At 43.0% G+C, this 12,082-nt stretch overlaps 1 protein-coding gene across 4 annotated transcripts in view; it reads left to right on the top strand.

The window, feature by feature from the left end:
* SLC7A2 (solute carrier family 7 member 2) overlaps positions 1–12,082 on the top strand; it is a 61,558-nt gene that overhangs the window by 26,717 nt on the left and 22,759 nt on the right. Inside the window, exon 1 of one of the 4 annotated variants that reach the window (XM_075421914.1) lies at positions 2,234–2,720. The exons of 1 other annotated variant lie outside the window; for it this stretch is intronic. The gene's annotated coding sequence lies outside the window, so the exon portion shown is untranslated. Of the gene's footprint in view, positions 1–2,233; positions 2,721–5,714; positions 5,897–12,082 lie in introns of those variants that run through there. 2 more of the 4 variants (XM_009940577.2, XM_075421912.1) reach the window with 2 other exon arrangements.

Genomic DNA, 12,082 nt, shown 5'->3' with positions numbered 1-12,082 from the left:
TTGACTCTTCTTTGTATACATTACAAACTTTTCTATCTAAATTTATATTTATCCTTTATTCAAGGTTTGGATTTGGGCCAAAAATGTATGTGTGGATTTTTTTTTTTTCTAGAGAGTATGGCTTTAAATAGTCACATTCCTTCTCCAAGGCTTCTCCAAAACCCTGATTTTAGACTTGAGGACAGCACTATGAGTCAGCACTACAAACATTTTCTTTAGACCCTTGGGAATATTTGGAATTCGACAAATAATAGCCAGTAGCTGCTTGGGACATGCTGAATATTGGGTTAAATGACTTGTTACTGGATCAAAATAACTAGTAGGAATTTGTGCCAGTGAAGCTCTTCTTGTTACATATGAAGTGCAGGTTAGCAGATTTATTCTTCGTGCCTGTATTAGTCTAATAGCATATGATCATTTTTAATAGGATGTATCACATTTCTCTTACAGAAGGTCAGGATTTGAGGTATTTATCTTTCTAAGTACAAAGTAAAAGAGAATTACTAAAGAAATAAAGTGATAATTTTATTTTAATCTGTACAACATTCTGCAGGAATTAGTTTCAGCAATCTGCTTAAACCATGAGAAGCAACCTAAAATAAATATGTTTATATTTTAATAAATAGGAAGCCCTTTAAAAAGTGTTGGTTGTAGTTTACTCTCTTCAGAAATTATCTTGTCACGTTATAGAGATGGCCTACATTGCTGTTGAGCTTTATAAAGATTCTTTTTCTCTCTTACGTGTTTGTGATCATCTTAGGTAGATTAGCACATAGATTGCACTAATTTTAATTTTTCGTAGTAACCTGGATTTTTATTCTCAGAACCACTAAAATGCCAAGTACTTTATTGATCTTGACACAGAAAATATTCTTGCTGGCACTTGATGAATCCTTTTATGAATACTGGCACATCTTCTCAAGTCCCATCAGAGTTGCACAAACTGTACAAACCACGCTGTGGTTTTTTTCTTGTGCATGGCCAAAGTTGTGCTTCTTTCGGTCGGCTGGAAAGTCCTGACTTCCAAGGCAAAAGCAGCACGCGCTGTGCAGAGCGCCGTCGAGGGATTGCAACGGTTGACTAAGGCCCCGGTCCGGCCAGCACTTTTGTTCATGTTTAACTTGGTGCAGTGTGGGTGGTTACATGGGCAAGCACATGGGTACGCTTTTGCAATAAAGTGTATCCATGTATCTGGGCTCGTGTCTGTGAGACAAGTCAAGAGTCAGCAGCAGAGCAGCTTTTAATCAATTGGTCATTTGGCCTCCTGCAATAGTTTGTTTCAGTCTTTGCAAGAGTTTCACTAATTAATGGGGATTTTTTTTTTTTAAATTTAAAATTCCCTGAGCATGAATTTTGCATAACTCTATGAACATATGTTCATGCTCTTTTAACACTATAAGAGAAAGTCTTAAAGGAGCCTTCCTTAGGAAAATGAAATAAATAAAATAGTTTTATCTTTCACTGCATTCCTTCCAATGTGGCCAGCTGTTTCATGGCAAGAAGAGAATTTCTGATCAACTTCTTTATGGCAAGAATGTGCTACAAAGGTCCTTGGGGTATGCAAGTCAGAGAACTGTTGGATGAGGCACTTTAATCCAAGTGTGATGTAGTTGCTAAGGAGAAGAAGAGAAGTCTCTAAAGCCAGAACCTAAGCTATAAAGTAATGTTGTTGGTCAAAACACAGTTGGATTTCTAACTGGAAACAAACCAGGAGCCAAAGTGGACTGCACTAAGTGGATGTACCACAGCTTTTTTCTGGAGACAAACAAGAATTTCCTCCAGGAAAGAAGCTGGGTATGTTATAGCAGGTAGCTGTCCCCAGACAGCACTGTGTATGCTCACCCTTGTCCAAGGGGTCTCAGCTTTGGCGTCCTTCGCTGGTGAACCTTCAGACCCCGTGAACCCCTCTCCGATGCTGCTGTGTCACACAAATACACCTTTCGGCTGAATCTACGAAAACGCTGCTCCGCGGAGTGGCAACGTGTTCTTCTTGTAGTTTCAAGTCTGTATGACTGAAAACAGACACAAAACTACGTCTGAGTATCCACAGGACCTCTGAACCAGACACTATGTAGTGGGGACATACTGCTCTACCCCGTAGTGCTGTAGATCTGGGCGGGACAGATGCAAGCTATTTTATTTCACCAGCCAGCGTACTCCCTGCCTCTTGGCCGGCAGCCACGGGCGGTTCTAGGTTTGAATGCCTTTAGCAGTGTAGCTGCTGGGTGCTCCTGTTCCCAGGATTAAGTTTTAGAAAGTCGAATGAACCGCAGCAGCGCAGCTCCTGTCTTTGCAATGATCCCTAAATTTACCGGTGTTACCAGGGATGAATTGTTATCACAGCCAGGTAATAGCTCTGAAGGAACCAGAAAGTGCACGTGCGAGTACTTTCCAGCTTCACAAATGTCAGAAGATTTTCTACGGTTAATTTAAAGAACACGGATGGAATTTTGAACCGATTTATACAGCCCCTGAAGGATTTGAACTTTTAATGACTGTAACAAATCTGTGCCATAATAAGGTCAAGAATAAAAATGAAGGGAGGCAGAAAGCAAAGAGGGATCTGGTTAATACTAAATCTGACTCACTGTAATCTTGTTTCTGGCATTTTCCATAAAAGGAAGATCCACTTTTGAAGAAGCCATCCCAGAGGAGCTGGTGCCTCAGAGTTAGAAATGGTACCAAAGGAAGTTTTAGAGATGCTGCAGTTACATGGATGAGTGAGTAACCGCTCATTTTCCAGTTTTCAGTGAGATGTACTGGAAGTGGATTTTTGCAAACTCTAGAAACCTTATGGTACTTTCAATGGATTGTTTTATGCTGTTTATTAGTTGTAGTAGTTAAATATGGTGATTGCGATGTATGTTATGGCACTTGCACACAAATCAGAGAAATAATATGCATGGTTATATTTCTGTTCTGCTTGGGCAGTGAATCCATGTAAGATGTAGTGATGGTGCTCTACTGTGAAACAATAAGAGTGGTGGGGTTTCTTCGGCTTAATTGTACAGTGAATAAATTGAAAGAGTGCTAGAGATTGCAGTGGGTAGTGAAAAAAGACCCAGAAAAAATGGTGACACCCCTAAAATATTTATTGTGGAAAAGTGTGAACAATCCTTGTGGTGTTGTAGTTGTGTATAGTTGGGAGAGGAAGGGTTAGTCCATTCTGTCCAGTTCTTCCTGTTTCCTAATTCAAAGTCCTTACTTTGAATCAAATCCTGACCCCAATGATATAATTTGGAATTCTGCCGTTGGCTTCAGTCTGACCAGGTCTGTGTATTTAGTACCAAGAATTGTTTGTCTTCCTCTGAGAATATGACAGCGTGTCCTGGGTGGCTCTGTGTTACTTCTGCACAGTGCAAAAGATTTTGAAATGTGTGTACATACAAATACAAACAATGCATGTATATAAAATGTCCATAAAATATTTTATAGGTATTTTATAGATGCTATAGGATGAACTATCATTATAGGGAATTAATAAGTTTCCAGGAATGCAAATCTGAAATTAAACTACTTCCTTAAGGTTGTTCTACCTTCTTGGAAATACCGAATTCCAATTCCCCTGTTTAAATTTGGGCCTGTGCCCCTGTAACGACCACATCTGTACGGCCTGCGTAGTCTTCAGTTCTACAGCCACATTTAGAAAGTAGTTGACAGTAGTTGTCAAGGTTTGCTTTTTGGTTTGGTTTTTTTTGGACATGATTGATTTTGGTTGGTTGTTTTTGTTTTTGTTTTGTTTTTTGTTTGCTTTGACCTGCTGAACAGTCTTTTATTAATAATTAATAAAGCCACTTGGGATTTATTTACATATGGTGATACCCCAGACAGTGGTTCCAGCTCCAGGATTGATATAAATTCGTAGATCAGCCCAGTACAGTGCATCATCCTCAACCTGGCAGGAGCGTACCAGAAGGCGATCGAAGCAGGACACCAACGCCAGGCGAACCTCACACCCAGCTTTTCCATGGGAGTATCCTGCCCTCGGACTGTGGGGAAGCTGTGCCTGAGGAAGGCTAGTTTTTAGAAGTCAAGTAGAAGTGGAGCCTCTGTATTCACCAGCTTATGAAGCAATTACAGCTTCTACGTTTTTTTAAAGTGGAAGGGATGTTTTCCCATGACTAAGCGATAAATCACTTAATTTATGCGTTAACAACAATTCCTAATGGATCTACATTGCTGTAAATGATTCAGAACTGACCTTGAGGATGTCAGCTAAAATCCACATTAGTAATTATCAGATCATTCACAGACTTGCTAGAGGGTGATGGTTTGGTAAAAAAATGACTAGATGTTGTCATGGTTGAGAGTGATGGTCCTTAAAAGTAATTTCTGTACATTTACACACAAGAAACCTAACCTGTTCAGCAGCTTGCCCGTCTAGCATAACTTCTTGGTTCTGTCTTCTGACTGGGTGTTAACTGCAAAAGAGAGAAAGTTCCTATCTAACAAGGATGAGGTCAGCCCAAGGGGAAAAGTGAGCATTGCTATCATTAGAGCTTCATCGAACAAGAGCTTTTCTCTTCGCTCCTTTTTGCACTTTAAGAAAAGAACAGCCCTGGATGATGTAAGAAATGACGTCTGGACTCCTGGTCTTGTAATACGGCTGACCTCCATGGAGCACACACTTCTTGGGGGCATTTCTCCTTGGATCTGGGAGAGCTGGGGAAAGGTTGTCCTGTCGTGTGACCGCAGGAAGCAGGACTGCTCATGGGGGAGGAAGAGGAGCCTTCTGTGTTCCTGCAGCACTGGCAGACTTGGCACTCGGGGAAAGCTGAGAGCAGGCTGCTAGGGGCTGCCACACTGCCTGTGTTTTTCTCCATATTTTCTCAGGAAAGATTGTTTAATGATGAAAAGCATGGGGCTTTTCTCAGCAAGACTCATATTTTTAGTGCTCTCTGAACAAAATAGAGGTAGCCAAACACAAGTGTTTTCAGGGAAACAATACACCGTGAATAATGGTGACTGGAAATGCTACTATGTGTTTGGGGTGGGGCTGTCTGCCATTGGAAGTAATAAAAATACAGCTGTGTATTATCCATTGGGGTTTGGTTTATTCTGGAAACTAATTTTTAAGAAACTGAGGGTTATTTATTGGTTGTGTCACAGGAATATTTGGACTGTTCTAATTCCAGTCCTTGGCATTTTTACATTTCAAACCATATAAAGGAGAACAAGATACACGGTGCATCTACCCCAGTTCAACAGAATGGGCTCTAACCAGACTCTGTAAATATACAGTCTTCTTTGTTATTTCTAGCCACAGCAATACTTTTCAAATTATTTGTATTCTTCTAAAGTTTACTCAGCAAAAGCAGTTTTCACGCTACAGTATTGCACTCAAGTCTCAGTGTTGCAAAGTATCCTTCAAGATACTTCAAAGCCAATTTATTTTTTACAAGGGGAGTGCACGCGAAAGCTGGGAAGACTTTGCTTTCACAGTGGGAAACCAAGTTTGACATCCACATTTTTGCTTTTCCTGTAGGATGTGTAAAAGAAGTCCCTGGGGGGCCGTGGCGGGTACCCTCACAACAGTGTGCGCTTTATAGGCAAGCCCATAGGTGTGTTTAAACATAGAAAACGGCATTCCAGTTGGATTTTGTGTCGCGAAGAGTGTGGGTATGATTTAACTGAACAGCAGCAAGACTTTGTTTCTCTCTCTCCCTCCCCGCCTTAGCTGGGCAAATAGCTGGCCGGCTCGCAGCCCTCCAATCACCCGGGCTGCCGAGCCTCCACCCCTCAGCACCAACAGCTCGCACAACACCTACAGCTGGCTTCTAAAGCAAATATTTTAATAAAATCACTTTCAGTCATTACTCTTGCATTCAAGACAGCAGAAGTTCGGGGCTGGGTAAGAGGAGCAGAAGTTTGCCCAGCAGAAGTTGCTCTGAATCAGGTTTGTAATGAAGTTTATTGCTGAAACAAGTAACCTGAAAGCAGCGTAGCTTATCATAGGAACCTTTGCCTTTAACATATGTGCTTTCTGAGTAGCAAGAGCTGTGGTATACAGTATTGCATTTAGTTTAGATTACAGCATTATTGTGTCTCTGACAAAGTGCAAATCACAGTGTTAATGAATAGAAAATGCAATTTTTGTTTTCCTTCCCAGTCTGACTGGAAGGTGTTTCTGCTTTTGGATGATAAAGCTTTCTTTTTCCATTTTGTACATGTTAGACTTCTGTTACAGGTGTTGCTTTCCAATTTTAGGGCTTTAAGTATTATTTAAATACATTACTTTAAATATTCCAAGACACTAGGAGTTTTGTGAAAGTCTTGGGCACAACATCAACTTTTAGGACACTTGCAGTAAAATCATGTATTGTCTCTGCATGTGTGTACACGCGGACACAAATCATAGACTATACCTAGTTTTGATTCATCTCTGAATTCTTTTACTTTGCTATATTATTGCACTAGATCTAATCAATGCAATATTGCAGTTTTGAATAAGGCTAAATGTACTGAGGAGCAAACAAAATTTTTCTCATAAATTCTATAGATGAAAAATATAAAATATAAACTTTTACATTTTTTTTCAGGAAAATGAGGCTGAAGGAAGACTCTAAATTAATCTGTATATAATCAGTATATATTTATGTTTTCCTATTGTCAGTATGTTACAAACTCATTGGAGTATTTTCTCCCTAACTGGTATGCTGTTTAGAATGCTAAACTACTGCACCTAGGATTTATAGTATATTATAGTATATAACATTAGCTCAACAGAACAGTTTAGAAGTAAAATATGTTTAAGTTATTTTTGCTTCTGGAATCTTTAAACATACATCTCAATAACAGTACTAAAACTTTTAGAGGTTTTATATTGTTTTATAACGGTTGCTTTCCATATGAGGTTTTTGTATTTTTTATTAGTGCTTTTAATGGAAAGTTTTCTAGGAAATGTTGAATGGCAACTGCAGAAAAACTTTGAGTTTTCCCACCTGTATCTGGGGTTTCATGTGTACTAAGTTAAACCACTTATTACATATAATTAAATTAAAATGTTGTTTAATGGGAGAGTGTGGTGATACCTGATGTAAGTTACTTTTTCACTCCAAAATCCACCTATTGCTTGTGTTTTGTTTTGGGATAGGAGGCTGCTATTTTTACATGGAAAATACTTTGCAAAAATGGTTTATTTTACATGACTGTGAAGCAGTTGAAGCAAACACAAACTTTGCAGATGGACACTTTGTCTCTTGCATTGTGTTTGTAGTTACAAGTTTTCTGACACCAAACTTTTCCTGCTAGAAGAGGGCTGGCAATGGATGACCATTAAATGTTCCCGATCGTCCATCCGAATGGCCGAGCTCGTATGAATTATATGGCTGAATCCATCCTCTTGGGGTAGCGCTCAGATGTGTGGTGGTCAAGCAGTAAATTATCTGGTTTACAACTGGCCAGGAAATATTGAAATTGAGAAGGATCTATCAGCAGCTACTGTAGAGGAAAAAACCCAGGACAATAAAGAACAAAAGGGACTGGAGAGATACCTGTGCTTATTCAGGTACTCTGACAAGTACCGTGAGCGTCCATTAGACACGAGGGAGCTTTTGGGGTTTTTTTTCCCCTGTGCTAGATAGATCTGTCCTATTCCTTTTCTGTCTAAACTAAGTCCTCCTGTCCTGCCTGTCTCTTGGTTGCGTGCGGTTGAAGGGGTAAAACTGTAAGCTGCAGTGCGGACGGCATGGCGATTCTTTCTAGGATTGTGTTCAAGCGAAGGAGGAGGCTTGAATATGGGCTGAATGTTGGCCCTTGAGTCTCAGGCAGCTGAACGAGGGCCTGCCTTTTTCAGAGGACTGTTGGAGGCGTGTTCTGTGTTACAGAATAACCTGTAGCTAAAGAAAAACCTGGTCCGAAAGAGACTTCAGGAGTGCAGTGACCCAGCACGTGCAGAGCCGGGGAGCTGCCACCTCAGCGGGACACAGCAAAAGGAGCGGGTCGAGGTCAGGGACAAAGGGACTTCACAGGTGTCTGCTTGTCACAGACGTCTCTGTAAAGTGGAGTTCACCGAAGCGGAGCCTAGCACAGGTTTGAACGCACGGGAGAAGCAACAGGTTGGGTCTGCCCCTCACCTTCCTTAGAAATAACTGCACACTGTCGGTGACTGCAGGGGCATTTTGCTTTTTGGTGTCTTATCACGAATTTCCTATGCTTAAACTCTGTATAAGCTCCGGATTCAATCTTTGCTCTGTTTAAACCACACGAACAACTCAGCCCACGCTGACGGATCTTGCTTTCAGGCTGTACACGCAACGTTGTTGTTCAGTGGCAGGCAGGTACCCCTCTGCTCCAAGAAACGCAGGACAGGGGCCTCAGAGATGCCTCTGCCAGCAGCAGGGCATCAGGAGAGCTCGCTTCCGTCTTGATTGATTACCCAGTACATGACCAAAACCCCCATTTCCCAAGCTGTCAAGTGTGCCTCCCCGGGAAGGCTCAGAGAAGAGCCAGTGCTCACCAGCTGTGCAGGACGTTCACCAGGGGCCTGGGACGGTGCTGGTGGAGCTCACGGCAGCAGAGGCGAAGAGGGAGCAGAGGCCACGGTGGTCTGCTAGGAAGAGGCCAGGAAGGTTGTGGAGTCTCCTTCTCTGGAGATATTCAAGACCCGCCTGGACGCGGTCCTGTGCAGCCTGCTGTAGGTGACCCTGCTTCGGCAGGAGGGTTGGACTGGGTGACCCACAGAGGTCCCTTCCAACCCCGACCATTCTGTCGTTCTGTGATTCTGTGAGACTGCTTAGGAGGAAGCAGAAAGGAGCAATTAGGAAAATACTGAGATCTGCTGGTCAAAAAGTAGGAGAGGTCATTTTTTTCCCGTGTTCACTTACCCTGCTTCATGTTCCGCTCCGTCCTGAAGATCAACAGGAAAGGAAACGGTGAGATTTGCCCGATCCTGCCGGCGCAGGAATAAGACCCTTTTTGAGAGCGTGTGGTTGCAGTCAGTGTAAGCTTGTCTAGGACAATGCTGCCACCAAAAGGCACACCCAGCTGCTACCTTCTTTGCTTCTGTGGGTCAGTATTTGAGCGGGAGACGCGCTCCACCACAGCGTTCTGATTAGCTGTGTTTGCGAGTCGGGACGCGCCAGCACTGCATCCGAGCCCGGGTTGTTCTCCTGCAGCGGGTGATGCGTTAAAGGATCTGTCTTACAAGGGGCACCTCAGAAAAAGGTTACGCTTGCCAGTGATTTCTGAAGACACTTTGTCCCCACTTAGCTATGTCGTTTGGTCCTGTGTGGAGGCCAAATATCCTCATAAGCTCATCAGTTCTTCAAGCTGATTCCAATACTTTCTATAAAGTATGAAGTGGTCAGTACCGCAGTTTTGGGATGTCTCGGGGGGGAAATCTGCAAGGGGGCCATGTCTGAGGTACAACACCGCTCTTGGTACACCGCAACAGAAGTTGTGAAGCAGTGTTCAGGCGTAGTTTATTATGCGTATGTGCATAGTAAGTACAGGAAACAGCGTAAGATGTTCTGGATTGCAGTGGTTGGTGGAAACAGATGTGCGTTCATCAAGTCTGTGTTAGGATAGATACACCTAAAAAGATACATTTCTCATGCATATGATATTTTTTTTTTTCTCTGCAGACACAAAGTTTGTATCTTGATCTTTATCTTTGGTTGTGCTCCAGTTTTTAAAGGCTAAAGAAGAAAGGGTGGGTTTGGGTCAGAACAAGTGTTTGATCTCACTGGCTTGGGGCTGGCAAGAACCAGCCTCCTGTCCTCTCCACAAAAATCAGAGAAAGCAGAAGCAGGAAAAAAACCCCTCCTATTTTGTCACAAGGATTCATTCTCAGCAGAGAAAACCATAATATCACCCACCTGGCCACTGCAGCAGATGACTTTATAACCTTCAGGACTTCTTGTCCCAAATCGCAGAGGAGCAGAGCAATCTGAGATGCTGTTTGAATAACAGAAGTCTTGGATGCTGTTCAGTGTTCTGAGAACAAGGTCAGCCAGAGTAGTTTTTCCTGTTAATGAAAATACCAAATGAACTATTGTTTGGGGGATGGAGGAAATAATTCCTTTAAAAAATGCCATGTTTCTGTAACATTGAAATTGCGAAGAGGAAAGGCAGGGAGTGACAAGAGCGTTGCTGCCTGTCGCCATCGGCTACAGCCTCCTGAGTGTATTGGTATAACATCCTGAGTGATTGCCACAGCTTCAGAAGTGTCGTTACAGAAAAAAACGGTGGCCTTGGGAATCACAGAATCACAGAATGGTCGGGGTTGGAATACCTGTTAAAGTACAGCCCAGGGTAGACAAACCTGGCTTTGGGGGAGTGGAGTGCCTCAGCCTCAGGCCCAGAGAAAGGCTGCTGTGACGGCAGAGTTCAGGAGCTACAGCGGGGCATTTTGCCTGGACAGTTCAATGCTGATTCCCCTCGGAAGAGCTTGTGGCTATCTTGTGTCTGCCGACATGGCACGTCGCCTTAGTTCTGAAGCTGATGTGTGAAATCTCCTCAGTGGATGAAGGCTCCATGCTGCCGGCAGCCACTTGTCACTGGGCGGCTGGTGGGCTGAAAGCACGGCCTCATGGCAGCAGGGCTTTGGAAACCCGCCTGCCTTGCCTCCTTCCACTGTCCCGGGGCAGCTCGCACCTTCCCAGTGGGCATTAAGCATCGCTGCCCAGAGCTGTTCAATCCCATTCACTGTCCTTTATCAACTTCCCTTTCCTTGAAAGGGAATGGAGACTCTTGTTGTAAGAATGCTCTTTGAAGACAGAAGTGGCATGTCCGAGTGTGCTTGGGGAGCTATTACAGGAAGAGGGAGAAAACGTTTCTGCACGGAGATCTCTCTCTTTCGTACCCAAGGGGATTTTTTCCAAGCAATCTCGTGTCAGGATGGCAGTTCTCTTGTTTCTGACTCTTTGTTCACACGCTGTTATGTGAGCTCCCCATCCTGATGCAAAGTCGTTGCTGTTAGTGGATGGAACCACTGTGAGCAGAAAGCCCCTTCGCTGATCTGGGAAACGGATACAGACCAAGGAGAAATCTACCAGTGGAATATCTTCGTCTGAACAAAAGCGTTCCTCAGTTCCCAGGAGGATTCCACTTAACAAATCATCATCAGAGTATAAATATTTCTGGTATGGGTTGCAAAGAGAAGCATCAGTTTGGGGAGATGGCAGATGTTATCACTTAATTCTTACCAGACTCTTTACTCATTGGCAATACAAACGAAAACGTAAAGAAAGACAGAACTCGTACACGAATGCTGCCTCTTTGCGATATTATTTTCTATGGGATGCCCATGCCCTGCCTCCCAAGCAAATGCTTTGGACCTTCAGCTATCATTTTTTTGAGCTGAGAAGCGGAGTCCCTGCTGTTCCTCCTCGCAGGCACCTGTATCCCAGGCCAGAGAAGCGCTGCCTGCCTCCGGGCACTGGAGACTGGCCTCCGGGACCTAGCTGGTCACAAACCCTGAGCCTGTGCACAACAGCTGATCCGCCCCGCTGCGACGTGCGCTTGGAATATTGAAGAACTGCATCTGGCGTGGGATGAGCGGTGATCCTGTCAGATTTTGTTAGATTATTGTCAGGGACAGTTGTGTGAGATTTCTTGTAAAGAAAATTAGTTCTGGGAAACTTAAGTGGTGTGAGAGGGCGTAGAAACACTATTTTAATCTGCTTCCAAGCAGTTTTTGCTGAAGCAAATCCTAAAGGCAAAAGCCATGTATTTGAAGGCAAAAGGAGATTGCATTGGCTCTGTCAGAAGGCTATGTTTTGAAGCTTTTCGTGTTTATAGCCTTGGTGTTGGAGTTTGAGATCTTAAAAAGCCTTATTTATGTTGGTGCTGATCCTTATCTTAAAAGTCCTTGTGATATATGAGATACTAGATGTCTCTTCTGGTTCTGTTTTAGAAATGGTTAAGAAGTGGCCATCAGCAGGTAAACAGAAAAAAGTTTCTGCTTTTTTACAGCAGTGTAGTAAACCTAAAGATAATGGGTGTCTTTTTCTGGGGAAATAAGTGCTAAATATAAAATTAGGAATACAGAATCCTTAATATGTTTCCTGGGGAAAAAACGTGCCAGTTTATTTAATGTCATAGAAGAGCGTAAATGTATAAATTGGTAGGTGTGATTAAA

Source organism: Opisthocomus hoazin, chromosome 5 (genome assembly GCF_030867145.1).
Source record: "Opisthocomus hoazin isolate bOpiHoa1 chromosome 5, bOpiHoa1.hap1, whole genome shotgun sequence".
NCBI lineage: Eukaryota > Metazoa > Chordata > Aves > Opisthocomiformes > Opisthocomidae > Opisthocomus > Opisthocomus hoazin.
This window is presented reverse-complemented; position numbering and strand designations above follow the sequence as displayed.